The sequence below is a fragment of the Canis lupus genome, chromosome 3 (assembly GCF_011100685.1).
Source record: "Canis lupus familiaris isolate Mischka breed German Shepherd chromosome 3, alternate assembly UU_Cfam_GSD_1.0, whole genome shotgun sequence".
Classification (NCBI taxonomy): domain Eukaryota; kingdom Metazoa; phylum Chordata; class Mammalia; order Carnivora; family Canidae; genus Canis; species Canis lupus.
In genome coordinates, this window is record NC_049224.1 from 17,202,894 (window position 1) to 17,221,007 (window position 18,114).

At 34.7% G+C, this 18,114-nt stretch overlaps 1 long non-coding RNA gene across 1 annotated transcript in view; it reads right to left on the minus strand.

The window, feature by feature from the left end:
- Positions 1-8,389: 8,389 nt before the first annotated feature.
- Positions 8,390-18,114, minus strand: part of LOC102151569 — a 503,105-nt gene continuing 493,380 nt past the window's right edge. The window contains exons 20-21 of the long non-coding RNA XR_005356708.1: positions 11,814-11,862; positions 8,390-9,429 (exon numbers count right to left, since the gene is read on the minus strand). This is a non-coding gene — a long non-coding RNA (uncharacterized LOC102151569). The remainder of the gene's footprint in view (positions 9,430-11,813; positions 11,863-18,114) is intronic.

Consider the following 18,114-nt stretch of genomic DNA (forward strand, 5'->3'; position numbering starts at 1 on the left):
GAGTTCATTGTTCATAGGGTGTAGCATGAGCTAATACCAAATAGTATAGTAAATAAAAGCATTTTTTTGCTGCAGCAAAATTACTTTCTTCACTAATGAAACTCAGCTTTATGAAATAACGGTGCCTGCCAGTGTGCTACATTTAAAATGTATAATTTAATCTATGCCAAAAGCTGAGTAGTAACAGAAAGTTTGCATAGCCATTATCATTTTATTAAATTAGTAATAAGAGTGCATAATGAAAAATGAAAAACTTTTTATTTAAAACTTAATGGGAAAGCAGCTCACAAGCAATGCAAATTAAAAAGTGGTACATTTAATTTTAGACAGTTGAATAAAATCTATTAAGAAAAAAATATAATTGTCAGTAACCGTTGAATGACTTCAATAACTTTTTAATCAAAAAATTAGACTCATGACTATCAAATTTTCCAAGACTTTTAAAAGGATAAAATATTAGAATACAAAAAAAGTTTCATCAACCATTAGGTCTCTAAAACAAGACATAAAATACTACTTTTAAACAGATTAATGTCATCCCAACTTATTATTTGCTGCTAGGAGAAATTCTTTATATTTGGGGCATGGGTAATATCTAATGTAATTAGTCTGTTGCTTTATGAAGTTTGCTTTTTAGGTAGATTTCAGTGCCAGTGCCAGTTGGATTACTCCAGCTATGTTACTTATAACTTAGCTTATTTTTTTCCAATGCACTGTGATTTGTTGAGAGACAGAACACTTCATTCTAGATACAGCTATCACCTGGTGTTTGCTAAATCACTGTGAAATTCTTGCAACAGCTGTTTGTTCCTGGGGAAACATTCACTTCATATTGCAGCAATAAACTGATCATTGCCAATTAAATGCCCATTAATTGTGTAAGCAAGGATTACTGCCAGATGTTTACATTAGAAAGAAAAATATCCTTTGCTATTTATTTCCCACTTATAGCCATCCCTTTTCATGTAAATAATTATGTATATGAGTTTTGATTTTTATAATATGCCACAAATTCCAATTCAAAAATTAATAAACAATCTCTCCTTAGGTTTGTTTTAATAGAGGATAAGCCAGGGTATATCATGCATATAATAAAAAGAATAAATTTAGGAAAATCACTTTTTCAGTGCCAAAAAAAAAAATGCTGAAGCATTACTTGGTGACTCAAATTTTCTAGTTTGCTATGTTACATGTTTCCTAGAATTTGCCTTTATTTCCCTTTGGAAATAATAAGTTTGGAATAATAAGTTTATGAAATCATGTTCTTAAAAGTTAAGATAAAACAAACTCTCTTACATAGCCTGTAATGTAGAAGAAAACTATAAAACTATAAGAATCGCTATGAATAAAAGCAGGTGGTGTTTTTAGATTTTAAGCTAAATCTCAGCACTTTTGTATTTACCTGAGGCTTCATTTGGTCTCAAAATATTAAATTCTTCTCCAGAATGCAGCAGTGATGAAAATGAAACATGCACTTAATAATATGTTGTCCCAAGTAATTTATTTCTCAACACCAAAACAAAATGGGAAATAAACATTAAACATAATGAATATATTTATTACCTCTTTCAGTGTCGAAATAAATGGCAAAAGTTAGAAGAAAAAAAAGTGCATCCCTGGCAATGCACACCTATAAATCACACCTTTTAGATAGGAGAGCTTTCACAGAATATATCATACACACATTCCTTGCAGTTGCACCTTGATGTTTTTCTAAGTAATAGCAAATTCTTATACATGTCTTCTGTGTTAGAGTCACTGATCCCAGCCCCTCACAGCCCAGCCACACAACGTATGCAAACAACAACAACAAAAAGATTAGGTGGTTCTGTTCCTCACCAGATTGAACCACACCTCCTCTTTGGAAGGTGATCACAGGACACATTCAGAGCTGCGGAAGACATGAAACAGTAGCATCTGGCTCCTTAAATATCTCCACAGGCATTTGTAATGGCATCTTTGAAGTTTTCTCTGCATCTGTCACATGTTTAGACCGCACATTGACTGCCCCAGCTGAGCACGATTTTGATTCTTTGAGACTTTGAATAGTGTAATCTGTTTAAGAATAAGGCTCGGGAAAATCCCTCATAATATCCATACACAAGCTCTTTCATGATTAAAAAAAGGGGGTCCTCATTCCCATAACTGTTATTTTTTTATGCTGAAATGATGCCAGCCTTTGAGTTAATAATACAGCCTACAATTACATTCCAGCTTTGCGCATTTTTTGAGAACCTGTACTCAAAAAATCGCATCTTGTCTAGTTTTTTTAAAAAACCAGTATTATAGAAATTACTACTTGAGAAGAAGGCCTCTGTAAATGTGATGTGTGCATAATCGTCTTGGCACCCGATTATAAAAGAAATCTGACCACGGTCAACTCACTTTGAAAATCATTTTTGATTCAACCTATTGAACATCAAGTGCATCAAGTGCAGAATATAAGAATAAAGGGTGATTTGACTTAAATGGTAGTTTGAGTGCTATTGACTTTGCATCTATTAAATTAATATAGTTCTAACAATTAATCCATAAAAACTCTATTTCACCCACCTCCATATGTGTATGGACTATTTCCTACTATTAATGGGTCCCTAGAAACATAAATATAAATCCAGACTAGTAAGTACAACTTCATTCTCTCCAATCCCATGATTGCCCTATTTTAAATTTTTGAAGTTGACAAATTTTTTCCTGGTGTCTCTAAACTCAGTATTTCTATTTGCATCGAGGAAAATGTCTAATAAGTTCATTGACACTAGGTATCAAAGGCTTAATATTTTTCTCTCCCTTTAAGGTTTCTATTTTTAAAAGATCACATGAAGGAAAGTGCTTCTAATGATTAATTTGAGCATATGTGCATGCATGCACGCACACACATGTCCACACACATGCACACACACACATGCACCCCTCAGAATAAACAGAAAACAATAGCTGCTTTAAGACAAAGTTTTTCCAACCACATTAAAGTTTACCATTTCAGCCACCATTTTCTCTGTCTCTAAGATTACCCTGACTATATGGATTATCTCAATAATTCATAACAAGGTTTGTTTGTTTTTTCAATCAAAAAGAACACCACATTTAATTTTTAAAATATAAATATAAAACCCACGCCACAAAAAAGATGAAAAAGTATACTCCTACCATGAACACAATCATCAAGAGAAATTAAACAATTTATACAAATGATCTGACCTATAAACTTTAGTAATCAGAACCCTGGGGTGAGGCAGTGTGTGTGACACAAATGAATATGAAACAGCTGGGAGAAGCAGGAGCTGTTTGTGAAGAAGAAATCCAGATCCACACTCTATTCCACAGTAAGAGAATTAAGAGTTTAATTTATTCTTCTGGAATGTTTCCCCACTATCTTCAGAAGCAGACTATTAGAGTGTGGAGCAGCTTCTTTTTCCCCTTTCTGCCAACTTTGATGGTAACTCCCTCCAAAGTCTTTGATTACTAAGGGCATTATGACCATCACAAAGGTCACCGTGTAATGTGGTTTTGTTTGCTTAAGTTTGTGATCTTCATTATACGTCTGTTTGATACGCAAAAGTACAATTTGCATGCATATGTCTCTTCATAGTCACACCTCTATGTCTCAACCCAGATTTGGGACAATGGTTGATGTAAAATATGGGGCTTGAGGTTTCTTACTGAATCCATGTCACAGTCCTAAACAAAAATGAATATGCTTCACGTTTCCAGAAAATATAGTAATGAAAGACCATAATGGGGAAGTGTGGTCCACTGCTATTTTCACAAATTAACAACACAGAGAAATATCTACCATGAGTCCATTTGACAATCATGGTACATATGTGACAAAAGCCACTTTTGGCGTTGGTTGGCAGGAAATGATGTGAAGCATAAATGGGAAATCCTTTCCAAGAAATGACTTAAAAGTCTTATCTTTGTTTTTAAAAATCCATGCCACAGAGTTTTTTTTCCCTCATTTTCTTTATGGATAACTGAGGAAATATTCCAGAACAAATTACTGATGTTTACACAATTGTTACAAAAGAAACTTGGATGACAAATTCATTTGCTTTATATCAAAACAATGAAGGCTTAAAAGAAAAGCTATAAAAGACTCTAGGAGAAAGAGTCAATAAATTTTGAAGGAAGATATAAAGAGGAAACTCCAGAGAAATCTTGTAGGTACTGATATTAATTTAACCATTTATTTATTCAAGAAACATTTACTCCATTACTACTATTGTTCTAAGGACTGTGAGAAAGCATAGAGCTGGGAGAAAAAGATAATTTGCTAAGGATTTTAAGTCTAGTTCTTCCACTGACTGGCTGCTAACCAAGAGTAGTCCACTCTACTTTTATAAGCACTAATTTTCCCATTTGTAAAATAAGAAGAGTGAAATAGATATCCAAATAGAGCGATATCTTCTCGCTCTAAAGCTCATTACTGAAATGTTCATTTTTCAATGAGATTGTGTGCCATATTGTCATGCAGCCCTTGGGTATGCAGAGTGCTGCTCCAGACTCCTCAAACTAAGCAGGGCATTTCTGACTCTCACAATTCAGCTCCTATCCTGAGATTCCTCTGATATTCACCCTCAAGTACAAAACAGTTGGAAAAGAAGAAATCTAATACTTAGAAAGGGAGCACAATTAAAGAGATACCCCAGAATGCAAGCAAAATGAAATCCTCCTATCCAGAATGGAAGCATGCTTCCAAATTTATTGCATGAATTTAACAAAATCTTATGGATGTTTCATGAGGCGTGAATCCCACAGTATTTTCCAGAAGAAAGGAGCCTGGTGATCAAATGAGTCTAAAACATCCTCTACACTACTGATCTTAGAGGGTCAAGAATGACAGTTATGAAAAGTCTTACAGCTTAAAAGAAAAATGTTTAATGCTTACCGTTTCCAAAGTTACTAAACTAAGCACATGACTGTGGAATCCAATTTAGAAAACATTGTAGTAGGAAATTTAACCAAGATTTAGCTTAATGGGTTTCTTAGAAAAAAACAACAACAACCCTAAGACACCAATGAAGATTCTATACGGTAGCCTGTACAAAGGCACATAGCCAAGAAAGTGTTCATTGTTAAACTTACCAACCATCCCACAAACCCCAGAGCTTCTGCTATGGGTCAAAGGGGAGTTGGGTGAGGGCCAAGTATCCCTTATTTTTCAGAGGACAGACTGTTTTAATGAGTAGCTTTTAGTGCCCCAAAGAACGTAGGTTTTTGAAGTTTATATAGTCCAATGAAACCCCTATTAAGCTCCATGGGAAGGCAATTTTAGATATAATTGGATTGCATCTTAAGACTCATCTTCCAGCAAGCAAGCATTCCTAAACAGCTAAGCATTCCATTTCCCATTTTAGGTCTCAGACAGGGATCTGTATGGGAGAAAGTGAGACTCGGGAAAGGCAAGGAGAGCTGCCAGCCGTCTTGAGAAGTAAACAAGTAGCAGGCTGATTCCTGCCTCTCCAATACCCTCTCTACCCTGTGTGAGTTGGGTCAGCAAACCACACATCATGTATTATTTTGTCAATCACTCCTACAGAACCATTAACAGCTTCTATCAATGTGTAAACAGGAGCAAACACCACCATGTGGTGCCAAAACATGACCAGGGAATATGTGAACCCCTTAGAAGCACCCGGGGAAGTCTTGGCCAATTAGTAGGTAAATCTGCCCCAACCATGTCCCCACTCTTACAAAAACATGATCCTAGATCCATTTTACCAAACTGCATTTTTCGGACCCAAGTCATCGCTTACTAGTAATGTTTTACTATGTATGAACTTGAAATCATGGATTATGAGCTCTGGTGGCCACGACCATGCTGAACAACTTCTCTGGAAGAAAGTTTCTGAGAGAAGCTTAATAATCACCTTCTGGCCCCGTGAATCATTTGGGGATGTTTCTGCTGCAAATGTGTAGAAAAACTGATAAACTGTATCTTAAATCTGAAGAGCCAATTTTTCTGACATAAGAAAAAAAAAAAAAACCCAGCTGTTGACACTAAATACTATTTAACTAGCTTAGTAATCCAGTTCCAGTGTACCTATTTTTTGGCTTTTTCTTCATATATGCAAGACTCCACTACAGCTCAGACATCGTTTTTACATTCAGAGATGGACAAAGGAGGACAGTATCAGTTACAACTTTCACTTTGACCCTGGGAAGCAACAGGCTTCCTAATAGACTTCAGCAGATTTCTACTTTAGCCCAAGCTATCACATAGTCACAAGGGAGCCCAGGAATGCTTGTATCAAAAGAAAGAATATCCAGGACAGTCAAAGGGTCCAGAGCAGCCACAAAGACTGTCATATCCTCTCTAAACATAATTTTGCTTTCTATGGTTGTAATTACACAGAGCCTTCAAAAGGAAAAAAAGCTGAAAACTATTTAAACAAAACCCCATGACATTTTTTTCTCTCTGACAGAAAGAAGATTTTTAAATTTCAGTTTCAAGCAATAGTGTTGGGTGTTTTCCTATTTAAATGGGTTGTGAATAACAGTGACTACATATAGCAATGTTAATCAAAACAGTGCCAATCTCCCCTGATGAAATCTCTGTAAAGGAACTGGTGATAATTGAATTCAAATCCAAGGTTTCTTTCCTTGACGAAGTGACTATCCTCCCTGATGTTTCTAGAACACTCTCAATTGTTTGTTGTTTCTGTATGATTGCTAACAACACCTCTTTCACTTTCAAAAGTGTCCTGGCTTAGACAATAAATTATATGATCACCTGATTCATTAGTCTCTCTATGCTAATGATTTTTAAATTCACATCATTAGACATAATCATGTACTGAACTATAGTACTCCATTAAGAGAAGCCTACTTGGGGTAACCTGGGTGGCTCAATTGGTTAAGCATCTGCTTTTGGCTCAGGTCATGATCCCAGAGTCCTGGGATCAAGCCCTGTGTTGGGCTCCCTGATAAGGGGAGAGCCTGCTTCTCTCTCTTCTCCTCACTTGTGCTCTCTGTCTCTATCTCTGTCTTTCCCTCAAATAAAAATAGAATCTTTAAAAGATAGAGAAAGAGCAGCCTACTTGATGTCTCCACTGGAAAGGTCCACCAAAAACTCAGTTATCCCAAAGCAAACCTATGGTACCCAACGGTGGTTCTTTCCCTATTATGCAAGAGCTTAAAAGGACCTTGCGCTTTCCTTTAAGTACATTTTCAAGTTGTCTACATAGCCCTACTTCACACACTTTCGAATTGGGAATGTGGGAAAATCACTGATGAGCTTTTTTTTTAAAGATTTTATTCTTAAGTAATCTCTACATCTAACATGGGGCTCGAACTTACCACCTTGAGATCAAGAGTTGCATTGCTCTACTTTACCACCTTGAGATCAAGAGTTGCATTGCTCTACTTAATGAGCCAGGCAGGTGTCCCTCATTGATGGGCTTTAAACAGACAACATTAATGAATAATTTCTCATTCCTTTTAGAATAAAGATCCAAATTTCTCTATGGTCTACAAGATTCTTCAGTCTATGCTATTCTCTTAATTGTCATTTTATTTTTATTTTTTTATTATTTTTTTTAATTTTTTTATTATTTTTTTTAATTTTTTTATTTTTTTATTTTATTTTATTTTTTTATTTTTTTTTTAATTTTTTTTAAAATTTTTTTTTAATTGTCATTTTAAACCATTTTCCCCACATTCCTAGATCATTTACTATCCTGGAATTTGTTCAGTTTCTTAAAAATATCATTTTCCCTCCCAGCTATGCCCTCTGAATGTTCTGTTCAATGTTCTTGGGATAGTCTCCACATCTTCTTTGATACTTAATCCTCTTTCAGACCTTGGCTCAACCATCTTTTCATCAGGGGAATGTCCCTTACACTCCAATATTAACTCTCTTATACCTTAAATGTAATCTGTACTTCCATACATTTTCCTTCCAAATATTCAACTTCAAATTTGTAAATTTATACTTGTATGGCTGTTTGACCACAAATTATCTCCTGAACTAAACATGTTTTACAGTATCTTTAGCATAGTTCTTGTTATATAATAGTATGTTCTCAATAACTAGTTACTAGTTCTCAATAACTATTGAATGAATGAATGAATGAATGAATGAATGAATGAATGATAGTATAGTATAGTACATAGAGCATGATAGTATCAGGTCATATTTAATCTTTATTACCAACAGACACTCCAAGTGAAAGTCATCCTTTCAGAAGATAATCTTAAAGGATGAAATAATTAGATTTCCATAAAAATATTTTTTTTTCATTTGATCAAACACTTATCCAAACTGTATTCTTACATTACTTGACCCGGATATACTAAATTAATGACTACCTAATTGTATAGAATAGCACTTTTAGATTTAACTTAAAACTATTTAAATTTCGAGGAGTAGCTCCTTATCCTGTGAATTTAGTTTTGTTTTTTTTTTTTTTTTTTTTGAGAACTACTTCCTATGACATTTCATAATTTTAGAAATATTTTTATATCTCTTTCTGATTACTGCAAGCTCTGGGATATTCCACACAGATTCCCTTTACCAGGCAGTTGCATCCATCTATCAGGCACTATAAGTGTTGTCTGCTAACAGCTCACAGCTGACCCTTTCACCAGAGAATTGCCCTTGGCTGATGGGGGCCTTCTCTCTTCTAAAAAAGAAGATGAAATAATGAGTGCCTGGCCACAGGTCACCAAATAACTAGGACACTTTGACACATGTAAAAGTACTAATAAAAAACAACATTTCAAAAAAACATTTTTCTTCCAAATAAAATATTTGTCATTGCTATTACAAAACTGCAAGACTTGGTAAATGTCACTTCAAAATTCAGCTATAGGATTGAGATTTACAAAGGTGACTCAGTATACCAGGAGAAATACTGCCTTCCCCCTACCACAGCCCAGTGTGGATTAAGAAATGAAATCATTCTAATTTTATGATGTGTTTAACAAATAAATTTAAGCAATGATTAGGTCATTGGTTCATATAAGAACAAAATCAGTATGGTGCTATACGTGAAAAACTACTCATTGAGAGAACTGGACGGTTTTAACTGTTCAACTCCTATTTTAGAAGCCATGGGGAAAAACAAAGCTAAAGGGCTAAAATATAGTGGACCAATCCTGCATTCTTTATGAACTATACTCAGTCACTTGTAATTCTCTAGAGATCCAATAAGTGTTCATCAATTAAAATAAGAGAAAAAGATAGACAACTCTTGTCAAGATGGATATTCATTTCAGAGGCATAGCAAGCTACTCACTTGGTCTCAGCTTGATCCCTGGTGAATAAAACTGGTTGGAATATAACTTTACCATAGTTCACATAATGTGGCAGTTTCCAATCTCAAAAGTCCAAGATAAAGGCTGCAGAGGGTTCTAGTGTCTGTCTTGCAGCCAGCCAAGGGTTTCTTGGAGGGCAGTACTCTGAGGTCAACTTCAATTGTCAAACTGAAAGAAGTCATGATGACAGATACATATGAAGTATACTTATTTAACGCAAGAGGATTTAAGGCCATTACCTAGACATTAATGTTGTGGAAAAAAGTCAACAAATAAATTAAATTAAAAATGTCTCAAATTATATTTCCTATTTTAGGAGCCTATTTAGGAACCTTCAATTTTAGAGGAACCTGGGTGGCTCAGTGGTTGAGTGTCTGCCATCAGCTCAGGTTGTGATCCTGGGGTCCTGGGATCGAGTCCTGCCTCAGGCTCCCCGCAGGGAGCCTGCTTCTCCCTCTACCCTTGTCTCTACCTCTGTGTGTGTGTGCCTCCCATAAATAAATAAATAAATAAATAAATAAATAAATAAGTAAGTAAAATCTTTATTAAAAAAGCCCTGCAATTTTAGATTACTAAAAATTTTAGACAATAAAAAAAAACAATTCAACTTTTGAATATGCTATTAGTAGCCATGGAAATGCTTTATTAGACTCCATTTTATTTTTAAATTATTTTAAGTATATAAAAAAGAAAATTTATGCTAGCTCATCATTGAATGAACTTATACAATCTTCTTCATAATTTGGTTTACCATTCATACTTTATTTGATATTAACATATATAGCTATCTAGATGCCACCCCTTTCTCTTTTGAGTACTGTTTATATTTAGAAGATCAGAATTTAAAGTTAAGGGAACTAGAAAAAAATAAATTATTAATTTTTATACCAAAAAATAGAAAAAAATCTTTACCTAAAATAAGTAAAAATAGGGCAGCCCGGGTGGCTCAGAGGTTTAGCATCGCCTTCAGCCCAGGGCGTGATCCTGGAGATCCAGGATAGAGTCCCACGTCGGGCTCCCTGCATGGAACCTGCTTCTTCCTCTGCCTGTGTCTCTGCCTCTCACTCTGTCTGTGTCTGTCATGAATAAATAAATAAAATCTTTAAAAATAAAAAAGAAGTAAGAATAAAACCAATTCTTTCCAGATGCTGATATAAAGGATGAAATTTCCTAAATTGAAAATCATTCTCTTCATGTTTTTGCATAAGTTTGTAGTAAGATAAAATTAACCTCATGATTATCCATTGATTAGGTTTGTTTAGGTTATAAGACTAGGTTCAATTCAGGGGTCATTTAACTTTGACCTTAATTAATAATTATCACAAACATACTGCTAATTTAAAAATCTTCCAGGAAGAACATATCAGCCAATGATAATATTATCAGTATGTATGAAGTATTATATGCATTCTTTAATATTTAAAATAATAGTACTTATTACAAGTAATATAAAATTATTATGTGGGTGTTTCTCATTAACAACATATGCCACTAGGTTTTACAACTCAATATTAGAAAGAATATTAACCAAAGAAGTATCAGTTGGGGAAGAATGGTGGTTCAGGTTAAATGTCTCCTTCAGCTCAGGTCAGGACCTCAGGGTCCTGGGATTGACCCCTGAGTTAGGTTCCCTGTTCAGCAGTCCTTCTTCCACTGCCCCCGCCTGCCCCTCCTCCTCCTGAACCCAGCTCATGGAAGCTCTCTCTCTCTCTCAAATAAATAAACAAAATCTTAAAAAAAAAAAAAAAAAAAAAAAGATATCTGTTGAATAGTGAAAACTCATTAAACTCCATATAGGAGGACATCTGCTCTGCAGGGAAATGTCTCAAAATCAAAAAGCCAAGGACTCATCAGCTACTTGAATATTAAGAGCTACCAGCACTTTAAACCTCATTTCCCAGTGAAAATCCTGGAAACTTGAGAAAATGCAAAAGAACATGTGGGTGGAAAATAGAAAAAGAAACAGCAAGAGAAAAAAATTTAAAAAGGCAAATGTAACTTGTAAATAATGAGTTTTTACTGTCAATGAAAATTCCATGTGTGATATCTTGGAATTACCTTTAGCCAGAAGAGTGCCAAATGTATCAAGAAAGAGTTTGTAGTTAATAAACCAAGAAGTGATTCTACTGCCTTCATCACTGTAACTCACCTTAAAGGAAATCCTTCCCAGTTATTGTGGAAATGAGACGTTTCCCAACAGTCAATAGAAAGATAATTATCTAACAGAAATTTTCAAAGTTATAAAGGCACGTCATAGTTTAGAGTAATCTTATTAAAAATCAAATTCACAACATCAACAGATCCTTCCTGTGCCATGTAATTACATTACAGACACTTAATTGAAATAAACTGGAAACAAAACCTGGCCTAGCACAGACATGTACTGATGGTTAAGACTCAGCAGGGTGGTACTAGTTCATTAAACTCAGTCTTCACATATGTCTACCCATTACGTTCTAAGAAAATATTAAAAATAAGGACATTAACTCAATTAAACACATTCAGATATTAGCATTCATATAAAATTTCCCCTATGTGTGTATAAAACTTACTTGAAAACAGTGATGTAGGTAAAGGCAGTTTATGATTTTGTGTGGTTACCTGGAGAGAAAAAAATTACACGCAGAAGAATTAAACATTTTCAAAGATAACTTACAAATGTATATAAAATAATTAATAAAAATTTTATACTACAAAAATTTCTAAGCCTTATTATGATTTGGATTCTCAAAGTATTGGCCCAATTGCGCAAATTATTCCCATTGGCATCTGAAGGACATTAGCAGTTCACTGAAAGGTCTGCGCTGGAAGGTCAGAGACTATATTGTTGCTAACCCAAGTACCACCTACTCTGGATTCGAAAGCTCCATAGGAAAGTTAGTCAACCAGAATGTTCTTATATTTTTCAACAAGGAATGCGAATTTATTCAGAAAATATACATTTTATAGGTTACTTCTTGAGTTCAGATAAACTAACCAGAAAGGTGAGTTTCTTTCTGTGTCCTCTGGGGCATTGCACAACCCAGACAGAAATCCCTGCAGAGCTAAGGGTCCTTGGCCACTGGGTTTAAACATGCAAAGCAAGTTTGGTCCTCTGAAAGCAGGTGGATGGAAACAGGGGCAGCTGAGTGCTGTTGTGAAGGAGAGCCCAGGCCACAGGCCTCCAATGACAATGCAGGTCATAGAAGAGATACTTTACCTCCTGTAAGTTATCTCAGAATGAACTTCTAGGGATTTTATAGTACGAAGGGCTGAATTTCAAATATACTGTTTTCATATTTGTGTGAGTCAAGTTTAAATTAAAGATTTAGCATGTACTGTATTCCAATCACATTCCTGTACCTACAAACTTCGAAGAAGGAAACTTAGTTTTTGGTCGTATATAAAACCAATGTGTTTAGGCTGCAGCTTTATCTAGTTAATGAAAATCTTATAAATACACCAGCCCAAAATCTCTCTTTGATAAACTTAAAGGAAAGGCTTTGCAGAAAAAGCAAGCAAGCAAGCAAGCAATAGCTTGGTTTTGGGGATGCCTGAGTGGCTCAGTGGCTGAGTGACTGCCTTTGGCTCAGGGTGTGATCCCGGAGTCTTGGGATCAAGTCCCACATTGGGCTCCCTGCATGGGGCCTGCTTCTCCCTCTGCCTCTCTCTCTGTGTCTCTCATGAATAAACAAATAAAATCTTAAAAAAAAAAAAAAGAAAGCTTGTCTTTGCTATAGATTATTTAACCTGCTCTAAAGAAGATAAAATAATTTATCGCCAAATATTGTAAATTATTTTACAATAATTTGTAAAAATTTCTTTTTAAGAAAGGATGGGTTTTAAAACAATCTTTATGGGATGCCTGGGTAGCTCAGTGGTTGAGCGTCTGCCTTCGGCTCGGGGCGTGATCCTGGAGTCCTGGGATCGAGTCCCACATCGGGCTCCCTGCATGGAGCCTGCTTCTCCCTCTGCCTATGTCTCTGCCTCTCTCTCTCTCTCTGTCTCTCATGAATGAATACATAAAATCTTTTAAAAAATAAATAAATAAAACAATCTTTACAATAGATTTGCTAGAGCATTTGTCCTTCCTAAGTACAATTTATTTCTCCTATAATCCACATATTTTTTAAGAACCATAACAATAACAAATCAAAATCCTGCAATATTAAGTAGGCCTAATAATTAAGAGAAAGCCTAAAACAAACTAATATCCAACATAAAAGGGCCTGAATTGGCTCATCTAACTAGTGGCCCTCACAGCTGGTTTGATTCAGCACCTCACCAATGTCAATACAGAATCTGATTTTTTTTTTCTCTTTCCTCGGCATTCTGTAGAGTTAGAGTCATCCTAAGTTTGGTTTCTTTATTGAGACAAAATGGTTAAAGAAGTCCTCTAAATGAGGCACTTTCCAGGAAAGAAGGTTCTGTACTCTGGAAGAACTAACAAAAGCTGTCAGCTTAGTTTTGATCACACCAGCCCTGAAAGCATTCCTGTGGCCAGAGAAATGCCATGTGCCAATTGGCTTAAGCCTAGGTTATAGAACTAATCACCATGGAAACACGTGAAAGGGCCATTGGCTTCCACAAATCAAGAGCCACTGGGGTAAAGTCAATTTCATCCAAATTTTAGTGCCTGCCTTACAATGAAGGGCATGAAGCAACAGACATCATTTCTTGTCGAAACCAAAGATATTTCTTGCCTTCTGAGCTTCTAATCAAACTTCAGTGTTAGCTGGAGAGTGAACAGAGATTCCTTCATTTCAGACATGAAATTATGACCTGGATATGGCCACTGAAATTTAAGAGCCTGTAGGGAAGCTACTGCCTATTTTCTATCTATGAACACAATCATGTGACGATGAGGCTTACAGTAACATTAGCTATCTTGAGAATATTAAAAAGAAAGCCCAGGAAAATCATAGGTACTATCCCCTATACTCTGAAATTGTCCTGCCACTAAAAATCTGAAGAACTGAAATGCTACTTCACTGCAATTTTTTTAACCTTTTTATCAATTGAAGTTACAGTGGCCTGGAAAAACACAGACTGTAATAAGTTAGCATAGTACAAAAATAAAATGAAGATAGATGTATGGTGATAAACTGCAAGTGCTCATGAAAAAACAAGCATCAAACAAGAGTTTTCTTGAAAATTCTGGAATACATATACTTAGGGACTATATAACTTTTGGTGGAAAAGCAGACACATGAAGGCCAGAAGACATATGGAGGATAGTGCAATACTAATAGAAAAAACAGTATTTAAACATCTTTAATGTCCTCCTTTCCCTGTACCTTCAGAAAGAACTTACTCTGTCTACTGCTCAGAAGAGGATAGTCCCAGATATCCAATGACAATTTCAGTTTTTAGACTTCAGTTGATTGGACCAGAAAGGGCAATTGATCTAGAATGAGCTAGTCCATTGGCTGACTCAATTGAATAGCCAATTATTTTTCTCAACTCATGAATTTGAATAATGAATTTGAGATTCTGAAAAAGTTAAACTACTTTAAGGACAGAGTGGACACCCCAGTGAAGGCCCAGGAGCTCTTACTGCTCAGACAGATCAATCCTGGTTCTTCCCGTATGTGAGCTTTCTTTTAAAACCATATATCTAATAATACTCCAGGATATTCTTAACTTCAACTGAGTACAGAAATACTTAAAACGATTTTCTTTTATTACTGATAGCTCTTTTTAAACATTTCTCTACAAAGATTTTGAGTACTACAATTCCATCATTCTGAAAAATAGGCATCTCTTTTATTAATATTTTACCTTGTTATCATGAAAATGTTAAAATAAAAAATACAGAAATAGAGAAAATAAGTAAATGAACTTTGTGTACTCATCATTCTGCTTCCATAATTGTCAATATTTTAGGTAATAATCTTTTTAATTTTTAAAAATTATATTACTTTGGGTCATTCTGAAATATTTATTCTTTACAAACTTGAAATGTTTGGGGGATTCATGTATTATCAATCAGAAGACTAGTCTAAAAAAATCTGAATATTTATGAATTTCTGAATCGTGTTTTGCTAACATGCCAGTGTTACAGTTATACACATTTAAAAGCAAACAAACAAATAAACAAAAACATGATTCAGCATTTTAAGTAGGTTGCTATTTGTAGGTAAAATACGATGTTTCTGGTAATGTAAACTTATTTCCTTACTTTATATTAACTAATAGTTACAACATACTACTCTATACTTAAAGGCTATTTTTCTTAAAGATTTTATTTATTTATTTGAGGGAAAGAGAGAGAGTGAGCACACAAGCAGGGTGAGTAGCAGAGGGAGAGGGAAAAACAGATTCCTCACTGGGCAGGGAGCCCAATGGAGGGGCTCAAGCCCAGGACTCCAGGATTATGACCTGAGCCAAAGGCACCACCCAATGGACTGAGCCACCTAGGTGCCCCTATTTATAAGCTATTTATACTCTATTAAATACCCAGATCCTCATCTTCCACTTTTTTTCAAAAGGACATTATTTGCATTTTTTTCTGTTTATAAACATTTTATAGCAATTTTATGAAAATTTTATTTATTTATTTTTATTTTTTATTTTTATTATTTAGGGCTTCTGTTTGAGCCCCTAAGCACTTCTGCAGGATTGGAGAGGATAAAAGTATCTTATTGGTAAGATTTAGGGCTGCTTTTTAGTATGCAAGAACCAGAAGTATCTTTTGTTTTATGTACTTGCCCAGTGGCCTTTTGGAATCAAGTTTATCATAATTTTGCAATCTTATATTTATACAAATGCAATTTCATAAATTTTGGGAGAAGTTTGAAGTAGGAAATCAAAAAAAAGAAACATGGATTCCCAGTCCAAGATCTGCTACAAAATAGCTGATGATCTTGAAAAGTCACTTTGCCTCTCTGGGGCTCCTTTGCTTACTTATAAAATGTGCAGTGTAGACTACATGACCTTTAATTTTCTCTCAGCTCTAAAACTTGATGTCTAGCTACGTTTTTTTTTCCACAATGAACAAACAGATTTCTTTCTTTGTTAAGCATCAATTCAAAGTTAAAGGAATTTTCTCCTCCAATGATTTTTACTCAGAAAACTTGAGCTTTAGAAAGATAATTTATAGTGTATGTACTTCAGAAACTGATGTTCAAAAAAAAAAAAAGAAAGAAAGAAAGAAAGAAAGAAAGAAAGAAAGAAAGAAAGAAAGAAACTGATGCTCTAGTGTATCTAAGTTCTTGGGTTTGGAGAAGATATTCTCTGTGCTCTTGAGATGCTTTAACCTACAATGTTATAGGATCTCAGCAAAAATAGAAAGCTATTACACAGTTACTACCTCTTGCTTTAGAATTTTTACTTATAAGAAGAGGTTGAGCATCTCAGATTGCCTAAAAAGCAAGATTTCTAGAATTATAATTGTTGTTTCCCATGCAGGTAATTGGTATCTGTAGAGAAGCTGAGGTTAAAAAAATAAATAAAAGCTAGGCAAAACTTTCTATTTTAACATATCATTAAACTTCATGAATTTAACAGGAAAATCACTTTCAGCCTGTAAAATTATTTTTTGTTATTATTAACTAAGAAGTCTTCAAAATTTCAAGTTTGCTCCCAGTGAGATTTAGGCCTACCTTTAGATACACACTGTACAATATGGTACCACTTGCCATCTATGATTACTGAACAGTTGAAATGTGGCCTGTACCACTAAGGGACTCAGGTTTTAAGTTAAATTAAATTTAAATTTAATTAAAATTAAGTTCAAAATTAATTAAGAACTTTTAAAATATGTACAGAACAATTTTTAGGTATGAATCTACTTTTCCAGTTATAAATTTTATGAATAAAAGTGCATATTAAGTGTTTCTGAAAAAAAGTTAGTGCCTCAGCAAGACAAAACATCAGCAAAGAGAGAAAACAACCTACAGAATGGGAAAAAAATATTTGTAAACTGTATATCCAATAAAGGGTTAATATCCAAAATATATAAATAACTCATACAACTCAATAGCAATAAAACAAATAATTCAGTTAACAAAAGGACAAAAGACCTGAATAGGCATATCTTCAAAGTATACACAAAGCCAACAGGTACATGAAAAGATACTCAACCGCACTAGTCATTAGAGAAATGCAAATTAAAACCACAATGGAATACTGCTTCATTCCTGTTAGAGTGGCCATCATCAAAAACAAAGGGATAATAAATGGTAATATGGATGTGGAGAAAAGGGAACTTTTGTGTCATATTGGGAGGACTATAAATTGGTACACCCACTATGGAAAATATGAGGGTTCCTCAAACAATTAAAAATAGAATCAGCATATAATCCAGTGATTCTGCTTTGGGAATATATCCAAAAGAAATAAGAACACTATCTTAAACAGACACCTGCACCCACATGTTCACAGAAGCCTTATTTACAACAGCCAAGACATGGAAACAACCTAATTGTCCATCAATGAAGGCATGGCTAAAGCAGTTATGGTATATATACAATGGAACATTATTCAGCCATTAAAAATGAGGAGATCCTATCATTTGCAGCAATGTGGATGGACCTTGAAGGCATTATGCTCAGGTGAAATAAGTCAGAGAAAGACAAATACTGTATGAGATCAGACTTGTGAGTATGAGGCAGGGAGGGGGGACTGGAGGAAGATGGCACAAAAGTTATACTTCAAAAAAAAAGTTAAACTTCCAGGTATAAAATGAATAAGTACTAGGGATGCAATGCACAACATGATGACTATAGCTGAAATTGCTTTTATTATACATGGGAAACTCGCTAAGAGTTCCCATCCAAGGGAGAATTTGTTTTCTTTTTATTATGTCTATAAAATGATAGATGTTGACTAAACCCATTGTAGTAACCATTTCACAATATATATAAATCAAAC